Raw genomic sequence first — 15,400 nt, 5'->3', positions numbered from 1 at the left:
CTCAGTGGCTTAAAACAAAGGCTTATTTTTTATTCATGCCCATCATAGGTTAGCAGCGGTGTACTGCATGCTTTCCTCACTTAGGGAATCAAGGCGGTAGAGTAGGCACTATGCATAGTTTACTGGCCAAAGCAAGCTACTACATAGCTACACCCAACCTGGGTTTGCCCAAAAAAGAAAACCAGAAACATTAGGTAGATGGCAATCATGACTACCATATCCATTTTTAAATCGCAATTTAAAACTTTCAAATTATGTCTTCAAGGTAGTATATTTTTTAAATTTTCCTTTTTTCCCCAATATACACCTACTTCAAAAGCAAACAAAATGATAAAATGGTAAATTCCATTTGACCCTTGAACAACACAGGTTTGAACTGCATGGGTCCACTTATGTGCAGGTGGTGTTTTTTCCCCAACAAATACTGTAATGTAGTTTCTTTATGATTTTCTTTTCTCTAGCTTATTTTATTGTAAAAATACAGTATATAATACACATAACATATAAAATATGTGTTAATTGACTGTTATTGGTAAGGCTTCTGATCAATAGTAGGCTATTAGTAGTTAAATTTTGGGGGAGTCAGAAATTATACATGGATTTCAACTGCACGGGAGGGGTGTTGGGGGGGGGGGTGTCTCTATCCCCTATATTGCTCAAGGTTCAGCTGTACTTCCACTACTCACCAGTTGAAATAGGAACTCTAATAGACGCGTGTAGTTTCTTTACTACGGAACATAATTTTTTTCTTCAACAAAGTTTCTGAAGATTTATTTGGTAAGAGCAATTGAAAAGATGTGAACAGAGTTCAAACACCTTTCCTTTTACTTCGTTTTAGCAAACAAGTTCTTCAAATCCTCTTTAATTTCTTTTACCAAGTCTTTCCAAGGATTACGACTGCTGAAACAAGTACAGGCTTAAGGAAAATCAAATAGAAGGGGTTTAGAGCAAATATATTCCTCAAAAGTGGGGTAAAATAGAGGAAAATGAAGAGGGAAGTAATATTAATAATGTAAAGATATTGGGGCGGATGGGTGGCTCAGGTGGTTAGAGCCTGAGCTCTGGACAATGGGGCAGCCAGTTCAATTACCACACCGGCCTGTGAGCTGCGCCCTCTGCAACTAGAATAAAAGCAATGAGCTGCCGCTCAGCTCCCAGGTAGCCAGATGGCTCAACTGGTTGGAGCACGGGCTCTCAACCACGAAGTTGCCAGTTCGACTCCCGCAAGGGCCCCCTGCAACTAACAAAAATAACTGGACCTGCAGCTGAGCTGCGCCCTCCACAACTACGACTGAAAGGACAACAACTTGACTTGGAAAAGTCCTGGAAGCACACACACTGTTCCCCAATAAAGTCCTGTTCCTCTTTCCCAATAAAATCTTTGGGGGGAAAAAAAAAACTAGATATTTTTACCATCTTTCACAAAGATTTCCTTACCGCCTTTATAAATTAACTTTCTGCCATTTAACACTGTAAAATTAAAATCAATGGTCCATTTAGTTATCCAAAATATAAGGTAATACTTCAAAGCGTAAAGCTTTACTTTCACATGTCAAAGGCTGAAACCCCTTTCTTCTAAAAATAAAAGCTTAAATTCTATCCTACCTTCACTTAAGCATTCAAAGAATTTTAGCATATTAGATTACCCAAAATAATGGCTGGATTACATGAAGTATTGGGAATTAAGGAGTATCCCAGTTAGATATAAGTGGTAGGCAATAAAAAAAGTTTCACAAGAAGGGGCTTATGTAAATAAAACAGCAAAGTTTGCTTAGGGAATAAATGTACTGGTATATGTGTGGGCTGGTTTCATACAGCAGTTAATTCCTCTCTACAAAATCTTTGTTTTGAAGTTGGGTGTTCTAACTTATTATGATTCTAGGATAAAATAAGCTCTTTTAAATAAAGCAGAAATGATAATATCTCAAACTGATACGCAATCCACTTGGATGCTTTTCTGAGAGAAAAATAAAGACAAAACTAAATCCCAACCAATAAAACAAACATAACCAAAACTAACTAATAAGTCCAAACTAAACTTGCCATGCCTGATGTCAGAAGACAAAAAAAATACCTGTTTTCCTGCTACCCAGAGAAATATGTTACCCACTAAAACTTTACAATCCTAAAAGAATATCTTAAAAAGGGTAAAAAAAAAAAAAAAAGTACACATTTTTCTCCATGTCTTATTGATGCTAACAGGATAGCTAATTATAGTCCCCATCCCCCAAAATCTTCTAAAACATTTCTTTTTATAAAAAATTATAATTCTCTTGTTCAGTTTATCTACTCTCATGACTTCAATTATATCTATCACCTCTATTCCACAGAATTTCAGTCCTTTGTCCTGAGCTCAGTCCTCTATCTCTACTATCAACAGTCATTTCGACCTAGCTCCACAAATTCAAGGCACTAAACGGGTATCCGTTTGCCTCCTCTTCATCAATTTCCCTTCCCAACTCAGCCAATGCCATGACCTTTTCTAAAACAAAGGACTCATCTTTTATTCCCAGTAGCTAATCACCAGATCTTGTAGATTCATCTTTTGAGATATATAGCATTCTTACTTCCTTTATCCCTGTTTAATTGAAACAGCCTACCTTCTTAAGTGCTATTTCGTCCCATTTCAATCTATTCCTGATATATATCTTCCAAACACTGATTTATTCACGTTATTCATCTGTTCAAAAAACTTAAGGGCTCCTTAAGTTAAAAATATTAAAATCCTCACCAGTAGTATTCAGTGCTCTCCACTGTCTTACCTAAATGTGTCCTATCAGCCATTAATCCTAGTCCCCAACCAGCATCCCAGCCCTCTCTACTCATAGTATTACAGCATCTCCCAAAGGGTTTCTTACAATTAACCCAATGAAATACTAATCTCTAGAGATGTACAATATAAAAAAGAAAAAGGATGCTGTTTCCTTCCCTTAAAAAGTCAGAGGTTTCTCAGATACTTTAATACAATGAGAATTTTCATAACATATTTAATAATACCTATTAATATCTTGAAAACCGTTTTTGGAGGAATACGCTGCCTCTATTCTCAATTATATTGCTCTTTGCCTTGTTAGTAAACAACTCTCCATCTATACAAATCTAAATTCCTCCACTGAAGTTCTCCCTTCTCTATAGTCTTATCTGACAACTGGAGCCCTCTTTGATTTTCCACTCCTCTGAACTTCTACACAATTACCTGTATACCACGCAATTAGTAACATTACAATTACATATACTGTCAATTACACATTGCTTTATATTGTTGATTACTGCTCCATGTGTCTGCTTTAAATACACCCAACAAATCTGTAAGCTTCTTAGGAATATAAACATATACATGCTTCTCTTACAGACCATAAAATATCAAAAAAAGTGCTAATTCTTTTATTTATTTGACTAAATATAGTTCCACTCTAAGAAACTTATTCAACTACTCTCCTCTCTCCAGTTCTTGAGCTTTTATCATCCCTCTGCCCAAACAAAGCTGCCAAAATTTAAGCACCAAGGGTATTTATAAAAAATCTAGGGGTGGCCAGATGGCTCAGTTGGTTGGAGGGCGAGCTCTGAGCTACAGGGTTTTGCCGGTTTGATTCCCACATAGGCCAGTAAGCTGCACCCTCCACAACTAGACTGAAGACAACGAGCTGCAGCTGAGCTTCCGAGGGGCAGCCAGATGGCTCAGTTGGTTAGAGCACAAGCTCTCAACAACAAGGTTGCCGGTTCAATTCCCACATGGGATGGTGGGCTGCGCCTCCTGCAACTAAAGATTGAAAATGGCAACTGGACGTGGAGCTGAGCTGCGCCCTCCACAACTAGACTAAAGGACAACGACTTGGAGCTGATGGGCCCTGGAGAAACACACTGTTCCCCAACAAAATTTTAAAAAAAAAATTACACACACACACACACACACACACACACACACACACACACACACACAGCTTTCCCCTTCAAGAAAAACCAAGAATTTGAGTACATCACTGCAGTTTAATGTGACTGCCTATTTTCTGATCTGAGATTTATCAACTACCTTCTTCATATTATAGGTGATAAAGCAGGGAAATACGTAATCTATGCAGTCAAAATCCATCTTCAAGGTTTTCATACAACCATAAAATCCTCTTGACACTTGTAAAACAACCAAGTATTCACACCTGTTTAACCTGTTAACTATGAACAAGGCTCACTAACCCAAATATTACAGAGGATTTTGACACCAAAATTAAAGTTCAATCTTACTTGTATATTAAAATTTTTTAAAAGAATTAACAATCAGAAATGCACATAATCAAAAACAGTAAACGGAAAAAAACCTACACTTTCAAAAGCTTTTCATTATAGAAAAACCTCAAATACATAAAAAACTAGAACAATATAACAAATCCCAATGTACCCATCACCCAGCTTTAACAATCAACTCTGGGACAATTCTTTTTCAGCTTTATCCCACAGATTCTATATTATTTTGAAACAAATCCCACACATATCATTTCATCCACGAATATTTCAGTATGTACTGGGCTTACATTTTAAAAATCTGTCATCATGATATTCTTAGACTAAATTCATGAAACCTAGAGTGCTAAAAAAGACTTTGGGGGAAATCATTTAATTCTAAATTCCCTCATATACAGGCAAGACTAAATCTAAAATTTATTTCGCTTCTCTTACTTTTTTTTTACCCACACAGGTTTATACATTGGTTTCTGAAACATAATTCTAAGTGTCAGGAGTCTTTAAAAAGCTACAAATTTAATACAATCACACCACTGGTAGTAGCATGAAATAAACAGGTATCATGCATCTCACACATCTGAACAAAGTTAATAGTTTCAGAAATCAACAGGCAAAATTTACATTATATGTTACCACACAAATCTGTTTCTTTTTTATCCATTACTTGTATTTCTTCATTCATTCTCCAAAAAAAGCAGATAGAAAGATGAATAAGAAATGATTGCTGAATTCCAAAAGGAGACGAAACATGTTAACTAAAACACAAAACAAAGGAAACAGGTGCTATTAAACAAACAGTAATTTATATCAGGCAGGAGTCAGGAGAGGCTACAGGAAGAGACATACAACATCTGAACTAAGCCTTGAAAGATGTCAAGGTTAATCCTCTACTCCTCTTTGTTCCTGAAGTACAACGGGGTTCAATGTTAGCGTACCATTTACCACACTGTATCAGAATATCCTACATGTCTATCTAATCCAATGGCTCTCAAAGGGAAGAGGGGGATTTTGCCATCCAGGGGGTACTTAACAATGTCTAAAGCCATTTTTCATTGTCCCAAATGGAGGGTAGGGGGTGCTACTGGCATCTCGTGGGTAAAAGTGACAGATGCCACTCAATGTCTCACATTAGATTATGAACAACTTCAGCCTACCATATTTATCTTTGTATCCCCAGCATCTGTTACAGCAGAAATTCTATACATATTTGTAGACTCAACTGACCATAAGTTAAAGACAATGGAATACAATTTTATATTTCAATTAAACCTCAATAAAGCTGAAATGAAAAATTAAGGCTTAAATTTTTTAAAAATGTAAGACCTAGTGAAAAATTTAAAGGCAACAATGTGTTTAGGGAAGATAATTGATGTAAAGGTTTTATAGTAACAATTTCCAGTATATTCCAAAATTAAAATTTCTAACCCAGGAATTTTGCTTCTAGATATACACCCTTCAGATATACATACTTTCTCTAACGGGGGAAAATATAGGTGTATAAGGATATTCACTGTAATATCATTTGATATAAAATTGAAAATACCCATCAATAAGGATCTTATTAAATAAATGGCAAAATATTTGTTCAAGAATATTGTTATTGCCATTGCTAAGAATGAGACAGCACTATACCAACAAAAAAGTTTAATGCAGAAGAATGGGTACAGTATCATACAATTTCAGGGAATGGCAGAGTATAGGTACCGTAATGTTAGTAAATGAATCCTTCCAGCAGATATTCCATACATTAAAAAAAACAAAAGAAACCTGGTAACAACAACTAACTCTAGGGAGGGGAACTAAGGAATTAAGATAAGGAAGGAAAGAGACTAACTTTTTAATGACTATCCTTCTGAATTTGTGCCATGTGCAGGTATTCAAGAAATATAGTAGCCCCTCCCCACCCAGTTTCGCTTTCCTGCGTTTCAGTTACCTTGAGGTCAACTGCAGTCTGAAAATATTAAATTTCCCCAACCATCAACATCATCATCGTCTGATGATCTAGGATCACGCAAAGCAGATGCTCTTCCTTCTGACACATCCTGAGGTCAACAGTAGCCTAACGCTACGTTCCAGTGCCTATGTCCTTCATCTCATTTCATCTCCTTACACAAGCATTTTATCATCTCACATCATAAGAAAGTTGAGTACAAAACATAAGATATTTTAAGAGACCACATTCACATAACTTTTATTACAGAATATTGTTATAAATTGTTCTATTTTATTGTTATTGTTAATCTCTTACTGTGCCTAATTTATAAATTAAACTTTATCATAGGTATGTATGTATAGGAAAAAACATAGTATATATATCAGGGTTTTGGTATTATCCATGGTTTCAGGTATCCACTAGGAGTCTTGAAACACATCCCCTTCAGATAAGGGGACACTACTATAAATTTTTTAAAAAGAATTTTTATATGCACCGGAAAAAGGAAAGAGAGGCGTGAAAAACAGATTAAATGTTAATACCATAGCCTAGGAGAACAGTAAAAGCCAGACTAACAAAATGAGAACGGAGAGGAAGAAAGATCACAAAAATATAGCCGAGATAAAACCAAACCAAAGGGACTTGGAACTTTCTACCAGGAAACAGAAAAGAGTTAACCCTGCACCTGCATCCAAGCAGTGAGCTAAAAGTAACCAGAGACAAAAACACAATTGTGCTAAGTACTCCAGTGGGCACCCAAACCTGCAATTCTACATCTCAACAGTAATTTCACTTTCCAATTCTCTCAGATGACCATTTCATACCTTCTTCCTTCTTAAACTTCTAACACCTGCCCTCCTCACTTATCTCAGCTTGCTTACTACAAAAGGAAATTAGAAGCAATCTGACAAGAATTACTTTATCTTCTTACCAACATATCTGCATCTGCAAAGCTCTATCCTATGCCCTTCCCATTAAAAACATGATCCCCAATCTTACCTGTGGTCAATCCCTATACCAGTGTCCTGTTATTTCATCTTGCTTGCCTTCTTAAAAACTCCTGTAGTATACCTTCTTCCTGGATCACCAAGTTCTCACTTTATGGAGACATTCCCAGAAAAACCCTGCCGCAACCTCAAGTACACCTCCAGCTACCATCATCTCCTATTTCAATGTTCCTTTTCTTAATAGGAAAAAAACAAACAAAAACAAAATTTTAAAATATTTTAATTACTGTTACTACTTCTTCCTTTAGTCTCCTTTTCTACCCAGGCTTTCCTCCCTGGCACTCCACTGAAACCACTTTTCACCAACAACCAGAATCCCATTCTCTATCATCTTATATACCCTCCCCAATATCTGAAAAGTTAAGAACTCTATCCTGCTTTCTTAAGTAGTTTATTCCTTTGGCTTCCAGGATTATCATTCTCTCCTGGGAGCTCTTCCTGTTTATGTAATTTTTGTTATAGTCTCCAATTCTATTAAAATTTTTTTCAAGGTTGGCTTTTATCTTTAGACTACAATCAACAGTTATTTTAGTCTATGTTTGATAATTCTAGTATTTAGAGTTACAGTTAAGTCCTGTTCTCTGTTGTTTCTGCTGGCTCTCACTCATGGTGTCTCATCTCCTCATATGCCTGATTACCTTTGATTTGCGCTGGACATTGCATTTGAAAAACCTAGAAAAATAATTTGAGGCTCAAAATGCTACTATTTTTCTAATCTGTATCTATATTCTTTCCCTACTTCAAAATCACATGGGGACTTTTAAGGTATCTTAATTAGGCCTCATGCAAAGCCATAAAATTAGAACTGGGGGGAGGGTGAACACAAGTTCCTGGCATTTTTTAAAAGTTCCTTGTGATGGGGTGGCCAGATGGCTCAGTTGGTTAGAGCACGAGTTCTGAACAACAGGGTTACCAGTCTGATTCCTGCATGGGATGGTGGGCTGCACCCCCTGCAACTAAAGGTTGAAAACGGCGACTGGACTTGGAGCTGAGTTGCACCCTCCACAACTAGATTAAAGGACAATGACTTGGAGCTGATGGGCCCTGGAGAATCACACTGCTCCCCCAATATAATAAATAAATAAATAAATAGTTCCCTGTGAGATTCTACAATGCAGCCAAATGTTGAAAAGCTATGACCCAAATAGTTTTATCTGGTCACATCTATCTACATTAATGACTCCAAAAATTTTCTCTAACCCAACCTGAGCTCCAGATTCTGATATCCAACTGTTGGTTTGAACCATCCACTTGGGAACAGGCATTTCAAATTTAACAAAGCCAAAACAGAAATCTTAATTCTTCCTTCATCCCAACCTTCCCCAGACTTCCCTTATCACTAGCCTAGCTGATCTCAGTATCCATTTTTGCCAGGATTTCCGCATGAGCTTTGTGCTTACTCTTGCCATTCCAACCTCCACTTCTCCATCCCCATTTGCCACAGGGATCTTTTTCAAACATAAATAAAATGATGTCATTTCCCTACTCAAACCCCTCCAATGTTTTCCTATTAGAAAATAAAATTCAAATTCCTTACCATGGCCCCTGCCTACTTCCAGTCTCTCCTAACACCCCTCTTTCACTAAGCTCCAGCCACCTTGGCTCATTTTCTCTTCCTGGAATACTCTTTCCTCCAGAATTCAGTATGACAGGCTCCTTTCTCAGCGTTCAGATCTGTACTTCAATTTCACCTCCCTATGAGGAGGCATTTCCTAACCATCCTACCTAAAATAACTACCATCCACCATGGTTTTTCCATATTCCTTACTACTCCATAATTCTTTATTTTCTTCATTAACACTCTAAAATTACTGTTTGCTTATTTGTCTCCATCCATTATGACACAAAATTCAAGAGATTGGGAACTTTGTCTCTTCCACTGTTGCAAAGATCATAAAAAACATTTCCTGGAATACTGTAGTATACCCTCAAACATTTGTTGGCTGAATAAATTACTGAATTCTCTAATCCAGATTGCTGGAAGGGTAATGGCAGTATTCATCTGAAGAAAACTTTGAGACTTATGAAAAGTGTCATATGTCAAGTACCCTTATAAAATAAAGTTGGATGCAAGAAATGTCCCCACGAACCACTAAAATGACCAAGTAGTTTAGAGACTAGCTTTATAATAGTTATTCTTTTAGATTATATGTAGTAATATGGCACTACAGAACAATGTATCAAAGAAAGTATTCTAATGAAAATCATACATTAGGTAATTTCCATTTTGTTGTTTCCATCTAGAATTCTAATTTGCATTATTATTCACTACCCTGTTTCCCTGAAAATAAGACCTAGCCAGACAATCCGCTCTAATGCGTCTTTTGGAGCAAAAATTAATAGAAGACCCAGTCTTATTTTACTATAATATTAATTTTTGCTCCAAAAGACGCATTAGAGCTGACTGTCCGGCGAGGTCTTATTTTTGGGGAAACACGGTACATTATGTAGAGTAAATGTGGTTAACCACAAACTGAATATACTAATTCAGAAAATAAATTCACAAAAAGGTGAGGGGAAATAAAAGAACAAATTACAAAGAAGTTATTTAAAAACAGTGAGCAGTCATTTGTTGAAGATGCACCTAATGAGTTTAATTAGTTGACCCTCTCCAAGGTTCCATGGTTGAAATCATATTGCTAGTCAGAATAACAGTTATTATTTCTACCAATGTTAAATTAGATATTTGAGACTGTTGTAAGTATTATTCTCAAAGAAGTAAGTATTATTCTCAAAGAATTACTCAGGGATTTGTGAGCACTATTTTTCCAGAGAATACTAATAACAAGAGTAACCAAAAACATACAGTTAAAATTTTATTTTAGAAGGCACATGATATATTCTAGGTATTTTTCTAGTCATAATAACTTGAAATTTCCAATTTCTTCCACAAACTGTTAAGCTGCATCAGATGACTTGTATATCAATACAAACTAAACTCAAGAACTATGTTTCCAAGTTTCTAAACTCAGTTTTGCTTCAAAAATAGTCTAGTAAGAACTTCATGTACTAAAATTCACCATGACAAAACTTAAAGACAAACAAATGAAGAATATATTTATGGTGTGTGACAAAACATTAATGCCCTTAACATATAAAGTTGTTTCTCCTTTTTTAATGTCTTACAAATTAGTAGTGGGGGAGGGGGGAACAAGCAAAAAACATGAAAGGCAACTGACCAAAGAAACACAAACAGCCAATAAACATGCAAAAATGTTCAAGTTCCTTAATAAAAAATGAATGCATTATATTCTCTTTATAACCCCCAAAACTTTGTCCATTTGATAACCTATACTCTCATACAATGCTGGTTAAGGAGCATTTTGCAATATATAATAAAAGCCTTAAAAAGTAACATTCTTTACTCAACAATTCCCTTTTAGTACTTTTGCCTACGGAAATAATTAGAAATGTGAGCAAAGAAAAAATGAGAAATAACCTAAACACATAATAGTAGAGGATTAAACCATGGAACACCCATACAAAAATACTTAGAAACGAAACCAGTCATAAAACTACTGATGTGGGGAAACGCACTGGATACATTGTTTAAAAACAAATGTATATTGTAAACAAATGTGAAAATTGTTTAAAAAAACAAAAGTTACTGTGCTTGTTTTTAAAAATCCCTTATTCATTAGAGTAGCAGTTCTCAAACTTTTTCATATCAGGATCACTCTAACTCTTAAAAATTACTGGGAATTCAAGGAGTTTTTGTTTAGGTGAGTTATATCTATTTGCCAGAGAACCAGTATGAGGGTGAATGGTTGAAGTGGTGCATGGGAATCCGTAGAGGTGATGAAATAATACTCTATCTTGATTGTGGTGGTGATAACTGTGCCAAAATTTTGTTTTTCAAAAATTTGAGGACCTCAAAGGGCCTTTGTGTATATAAGTACATATATCTATCAACATTTATAATATTAGAAATCAAAACTGAGAAAAATTTTAAAGTGCATTAATTTTAGAATAAACTTATTAAATGTTAACATAAGTAACATCTTTTTATGAAAAATGTATTTTTTAAAAAGTTAGTGAGAATAGTTTGACATTTCTGCAAATCTCTAATATCTGGCTTGTCTGTGTTCAATCTGTTGTGTTATCACACATGTAGCCTCTGGAAAACTCCACTGTACATTACCTGTACATTGTCTGAGAATGGAACAGGCAAATAACATCTTAGTATTATTATGAAAATATCTTTGACCTTACAGACCCATGAAAGAGCCTCAGGGACTCCCAGACCACACATTAAAAAACCACTCCATTAGAATTTTGGGTAAAATTATACAATGTCTGGGATCTGCTTTAAAATACTCCTGCAAAAATAAAAATGTAAATGGTAGTAATAAAGGAAACAAGAATGGCAGAATGTTGGTGACTACTGAAGCTAGGAGGTGATTACATCACAGTTCATTATACATTTCTCTGCTTTTGTGTAATTTTGAAATTTTCTATAACATTGAAAAGTTACCAGTATTTTACAGTCCGTTAAATCATTAATTTTTTATCCATTTCTGTGATGACTATTATTTCTTCATTTCCTCTGGATCCATTTTTCTACTTAATCCTTTAGTAGTTAGTTTAGCAAGGGTCTTGGAATAATAAACTCTCAGTCCTTGAATATTTTTAATGTTTTCATTATTTCCTAATTTTTGACTAGGGGTTTAATTGCATATAGAATTTTCAATGCTGGTTACTTTCTCTTAGTACTATGAAAATACTATTAAGCAATCTTCTGGCATATGTGTGGCTGATAGAAGTTTGTAGGTCTATAATTTCTTTTTTAGTAATCTGTCTTTATGTAAAAATTTAAGATTATCTCTTTCTCTGTAATTTTACTGTAAGTCAGGGGTGGACTTATTTTTATTTACATTACTTAATACTTGAAGTAAAGTTTTCATCTGTAGACTATATTTCTTCAACACGAGAAAATTGCCAGCGATTATCTCATCAAATATTGCTCTATTTTTTTCAGTACTTCATTCACCTTACTATTCTCTTTCTGAAATTCTTATGTTGGTGGCATGCATATACAGAGGGTGCCAAAAAATCCATATGGGTTTTAAGAAAGAAAAAAACTATATTAAAATTGTAATACTCAATAAAAAAGATGAATACAAGTCTTGTGTATACATTTTTTTGGCACCCCATCATAGGGATTACCGAATGAAGAGATCAGAATTAGAAACAAAGCTCCGTACACTGTACCATACCTAACGAAAATGTCCTCAGGTTATGGTTAACAGTAAAACTTTAAGTCTACGTAAAACAATAGTTCCATTGGTCCTCCATTTGTGTAAAAGAGCTAAAAGATCTACCAGTTACTTTAAATCAGTATAGATTACCGTGTTTCCCCGAAAATAAGACCGGGTCTCATCTTAATTTTTGCTCCAAAAGACCCATTAGGGCTTATGTTCAGGGACTGTAACCCTGAAAAATCATGGTAGGGCTTATTTTCCAGTGAGGTCTTATTTTCAGGGAAACACGGTATATTCATATTTACCCCCACTTTTTTTTTTTTAAAAGGAGGACACAGCTCACAGTTGCCCGTGAGGGGATCCAACCGGCAACCTTGGCACTGCCAGCACCATGATCTAACCAACTGAGCTAACCAGCCACCCCTACCCCCACTTTTTAGCTGTAAAAAGAGAGGACCTGAACAGACACTTCTCCCAAGAAGACATACTAACAACCAATAGATGTGAAAAGATGCTCACCTTTACTAGCTAGCTATTAGTGAAATGCAAATCAAAACCACAATGAGATATCACCTCACACTTACTTAATAGAATGGCTGTATCAACAAGACAAGAATAACAAGTGTCAGAGAGGTTGTGGGGAAAAACAAACCCTCATACACTACTGGTGAGAATGTAAATTGGTACAACCACTATGGAAAACAGTATACAGTTTCCTCAAAAAACTGAATAGAATTACCATATGACCCAGCAATCAATCCCTCTTCTGGTTTATCTACCCCAAAAAAATCTGAAAACACTTATGAGTAAAGATGTATGTACCCGTGTTCACTGAAGCATTATTTACAGTGGCTGAGACATGGAAACCAAAATGTCCTTCAATAGATGATTGGATAAAGAAGGTGTAACATATATGCAATGAAATATTACTCAGCCAAAAGAAAAGATGTTGTCGCACTGCCATTTGCGACAACATGGATGGATCTTGAAAATATCATGCTAAGAGAAATAAGTCAGACAGAAAAAAAGTCGAGAACTGTACTTCACTCCTATGTGGGATATAAAACTTGAAAGCAACAAATGAACAAGACAAACAAAAACTCATAGACAAAGGCAATTTTGTGGTTACCAGAGGGGAAGGGGGTGGCGAGTAGAAACGGGTAAAGGGGGTCAAATATATGGCGACAGAAGATTTGACTTTGGGTGGTGAACACAATGCTAAAAACCGATGATGTATTATAGAATTGCACACTTGAAACCTAATTTTGTTAACCAATGTCATCCCAATAAATTTAATTAAAATAAGGAATAACAAAAACTCATAGACACAGACAATAGTTTAATGGTTGGGGGGGAGGTTGGAGGGGTGGTAGATGAGGGTAAAAGGGATCACATGGTGATAGAAGGAGAACTGACTCTGAGTAGTGAACATACAGTGTGATATATAATGTATTACAGAATTGTACATCTGAAACCAATGTCACTTTACTAACAACTGTCACCCCAATAAACTTTAAGTAAAAAAATAAAAATAAAGACTATTTCCACCATACACTCTGCTTTTCATGCAGTAGGTTTTGCATGTTAGTAGTGGTTGTACATTTCTACGATCAGCCAGTTCTGGCATCTGATTCCTTAGGTAAAACCAATAAAGATTATTACTTTTATTTCATTAGAATCACCAATCAATATGCTTCAGAAGACATCTCCTTCACTTACCATGAACAAAATAAATACATAAGGCTAGTATCCTTCCTCCCAAAATGCAAAATACTGAAGCAAAACAAAACAAAAAAGGAAGAAAAACACACTATTGATGTAAATTAAATAGAACACCGAGTCAGTGTAATATAGTGAAAAACAAAAAAACTAAGACTAGTTGTGAAGCCTTGGGACAGTTTCCTTCCCTACCCAAATGTCAGAATAGTAATAGGATTATTACAAGAAAGAATTATGTAAGATGATATTTCTAAAAACTAAATAGAACCTGACACAGTAGTACATTAAGAGATCTCTCCTTTTTGTCCTTCAATATTTAAATAAAATTTCTAAAATACAATTTTTTGTAGTGCTTCTATTCTCTCAGTAATTTTAAAAAGCACAGCTACCAAGTAGTCCACAACTATGCAGTTTTCATGGATAATGGGAATTCTAAACATTAGGTTTTTGTTTTAAATAAGTAATGACTTCTGTAAATCTTTCTTCCTACCTCAAATACCTGACTGCATTTTAAACCTTGCCAGTCTTGAAGGGTAACTCTGTATTTAGATCAAATTCTGGTAGAAGACTAAAATTTGAGAGAATAAGTGTTGGCTTGAATTTGGGGAAAATCTTCTAACTAGAAAACACATTGGAAGGATATGTAAATTCATATTGTCTCCTCCCTCCCAGCGTCAAATACAGAGCAATGACAAAAGTAAAAATAAAACTTCAAAAACAAGTTCTCTAAAACAGCATGCATTTCTCAGTGGGCAAGAAAGAGAAAAAAACGCAGTGAGCAGGGCTGCAGTTTGGGGCCTGATGAGCTCTATGTTGCAAGAAAGATGGGGTTGAATTTCTAAGGATAAGAGGCACTTAACATACCCTTCATGAGGAGGAGCTCAGAGTCAGATTCACTGCTTAAAACAGGCTAAGTAGAGGTCATTTTTATTAAAGGGGAGCTTAGAAGTCAAAGAAATTCCAGAGTCCAGGTTAAAAATAAAAGTGTTCCCATGTATCTTGGAAAATTGTTACATTAATTCCATATTTACCAAAAAAAAAAAAAAAAGAGGTCAAAGTTTTAAAAAGCATTTCATCTGGGTACACTATGCCCTAATAGATTTTAAAAATATTTTTTTTACTCTGATAAATCCTAAGATAATTTATGTTTCGTCTTGCCAATTAAAAAGACAGTGCACCAAGAGATAGTTTTCCTATTACCAAATATCCCCAAAATTAAAATTTCCTGGTGTTTATTGCTAAATATGCTGCTGTGTACACTGCAGCATTTTTATTCTATTTACTTTACCTTTCATTTTCTCAAA

General features: G+C 35.3%; 1 protein-coding gene across 1 annotated transcript in view; it reads right to left on the bottom strand.

The window, feature by feature from the left end:
- The window catches only part of SP3 (Sp3 transcription factor), a 58,821-nt gene that overhangs the window by 27,250 nt on the left and 16,171 nt on the right, over positions 1-15,400 (bottom strand). The window lies entirely within an intron of this gene.

The sequence above is a fragment of the Rhinolophus ferrumequinum genome, chromosome 8, assembly GCF_004115265.2.
Source record: "Rhinolophus ferrumequinum isolate MPI-CBG mRhiFer1 chromosome 8, mRhiFer1_v1.p, whole genome shotgun sequence".
Lineage (NCBI taxonomy): Eukaryota > Metazoa > Chordata > Mammalia > Chiroptera > Rhinolophidae > Rhinolophus > Rhinolophus ferrumequinum.
This window is presented reverse-complemented; position numbering and strand designations above follow the sequence as displayed.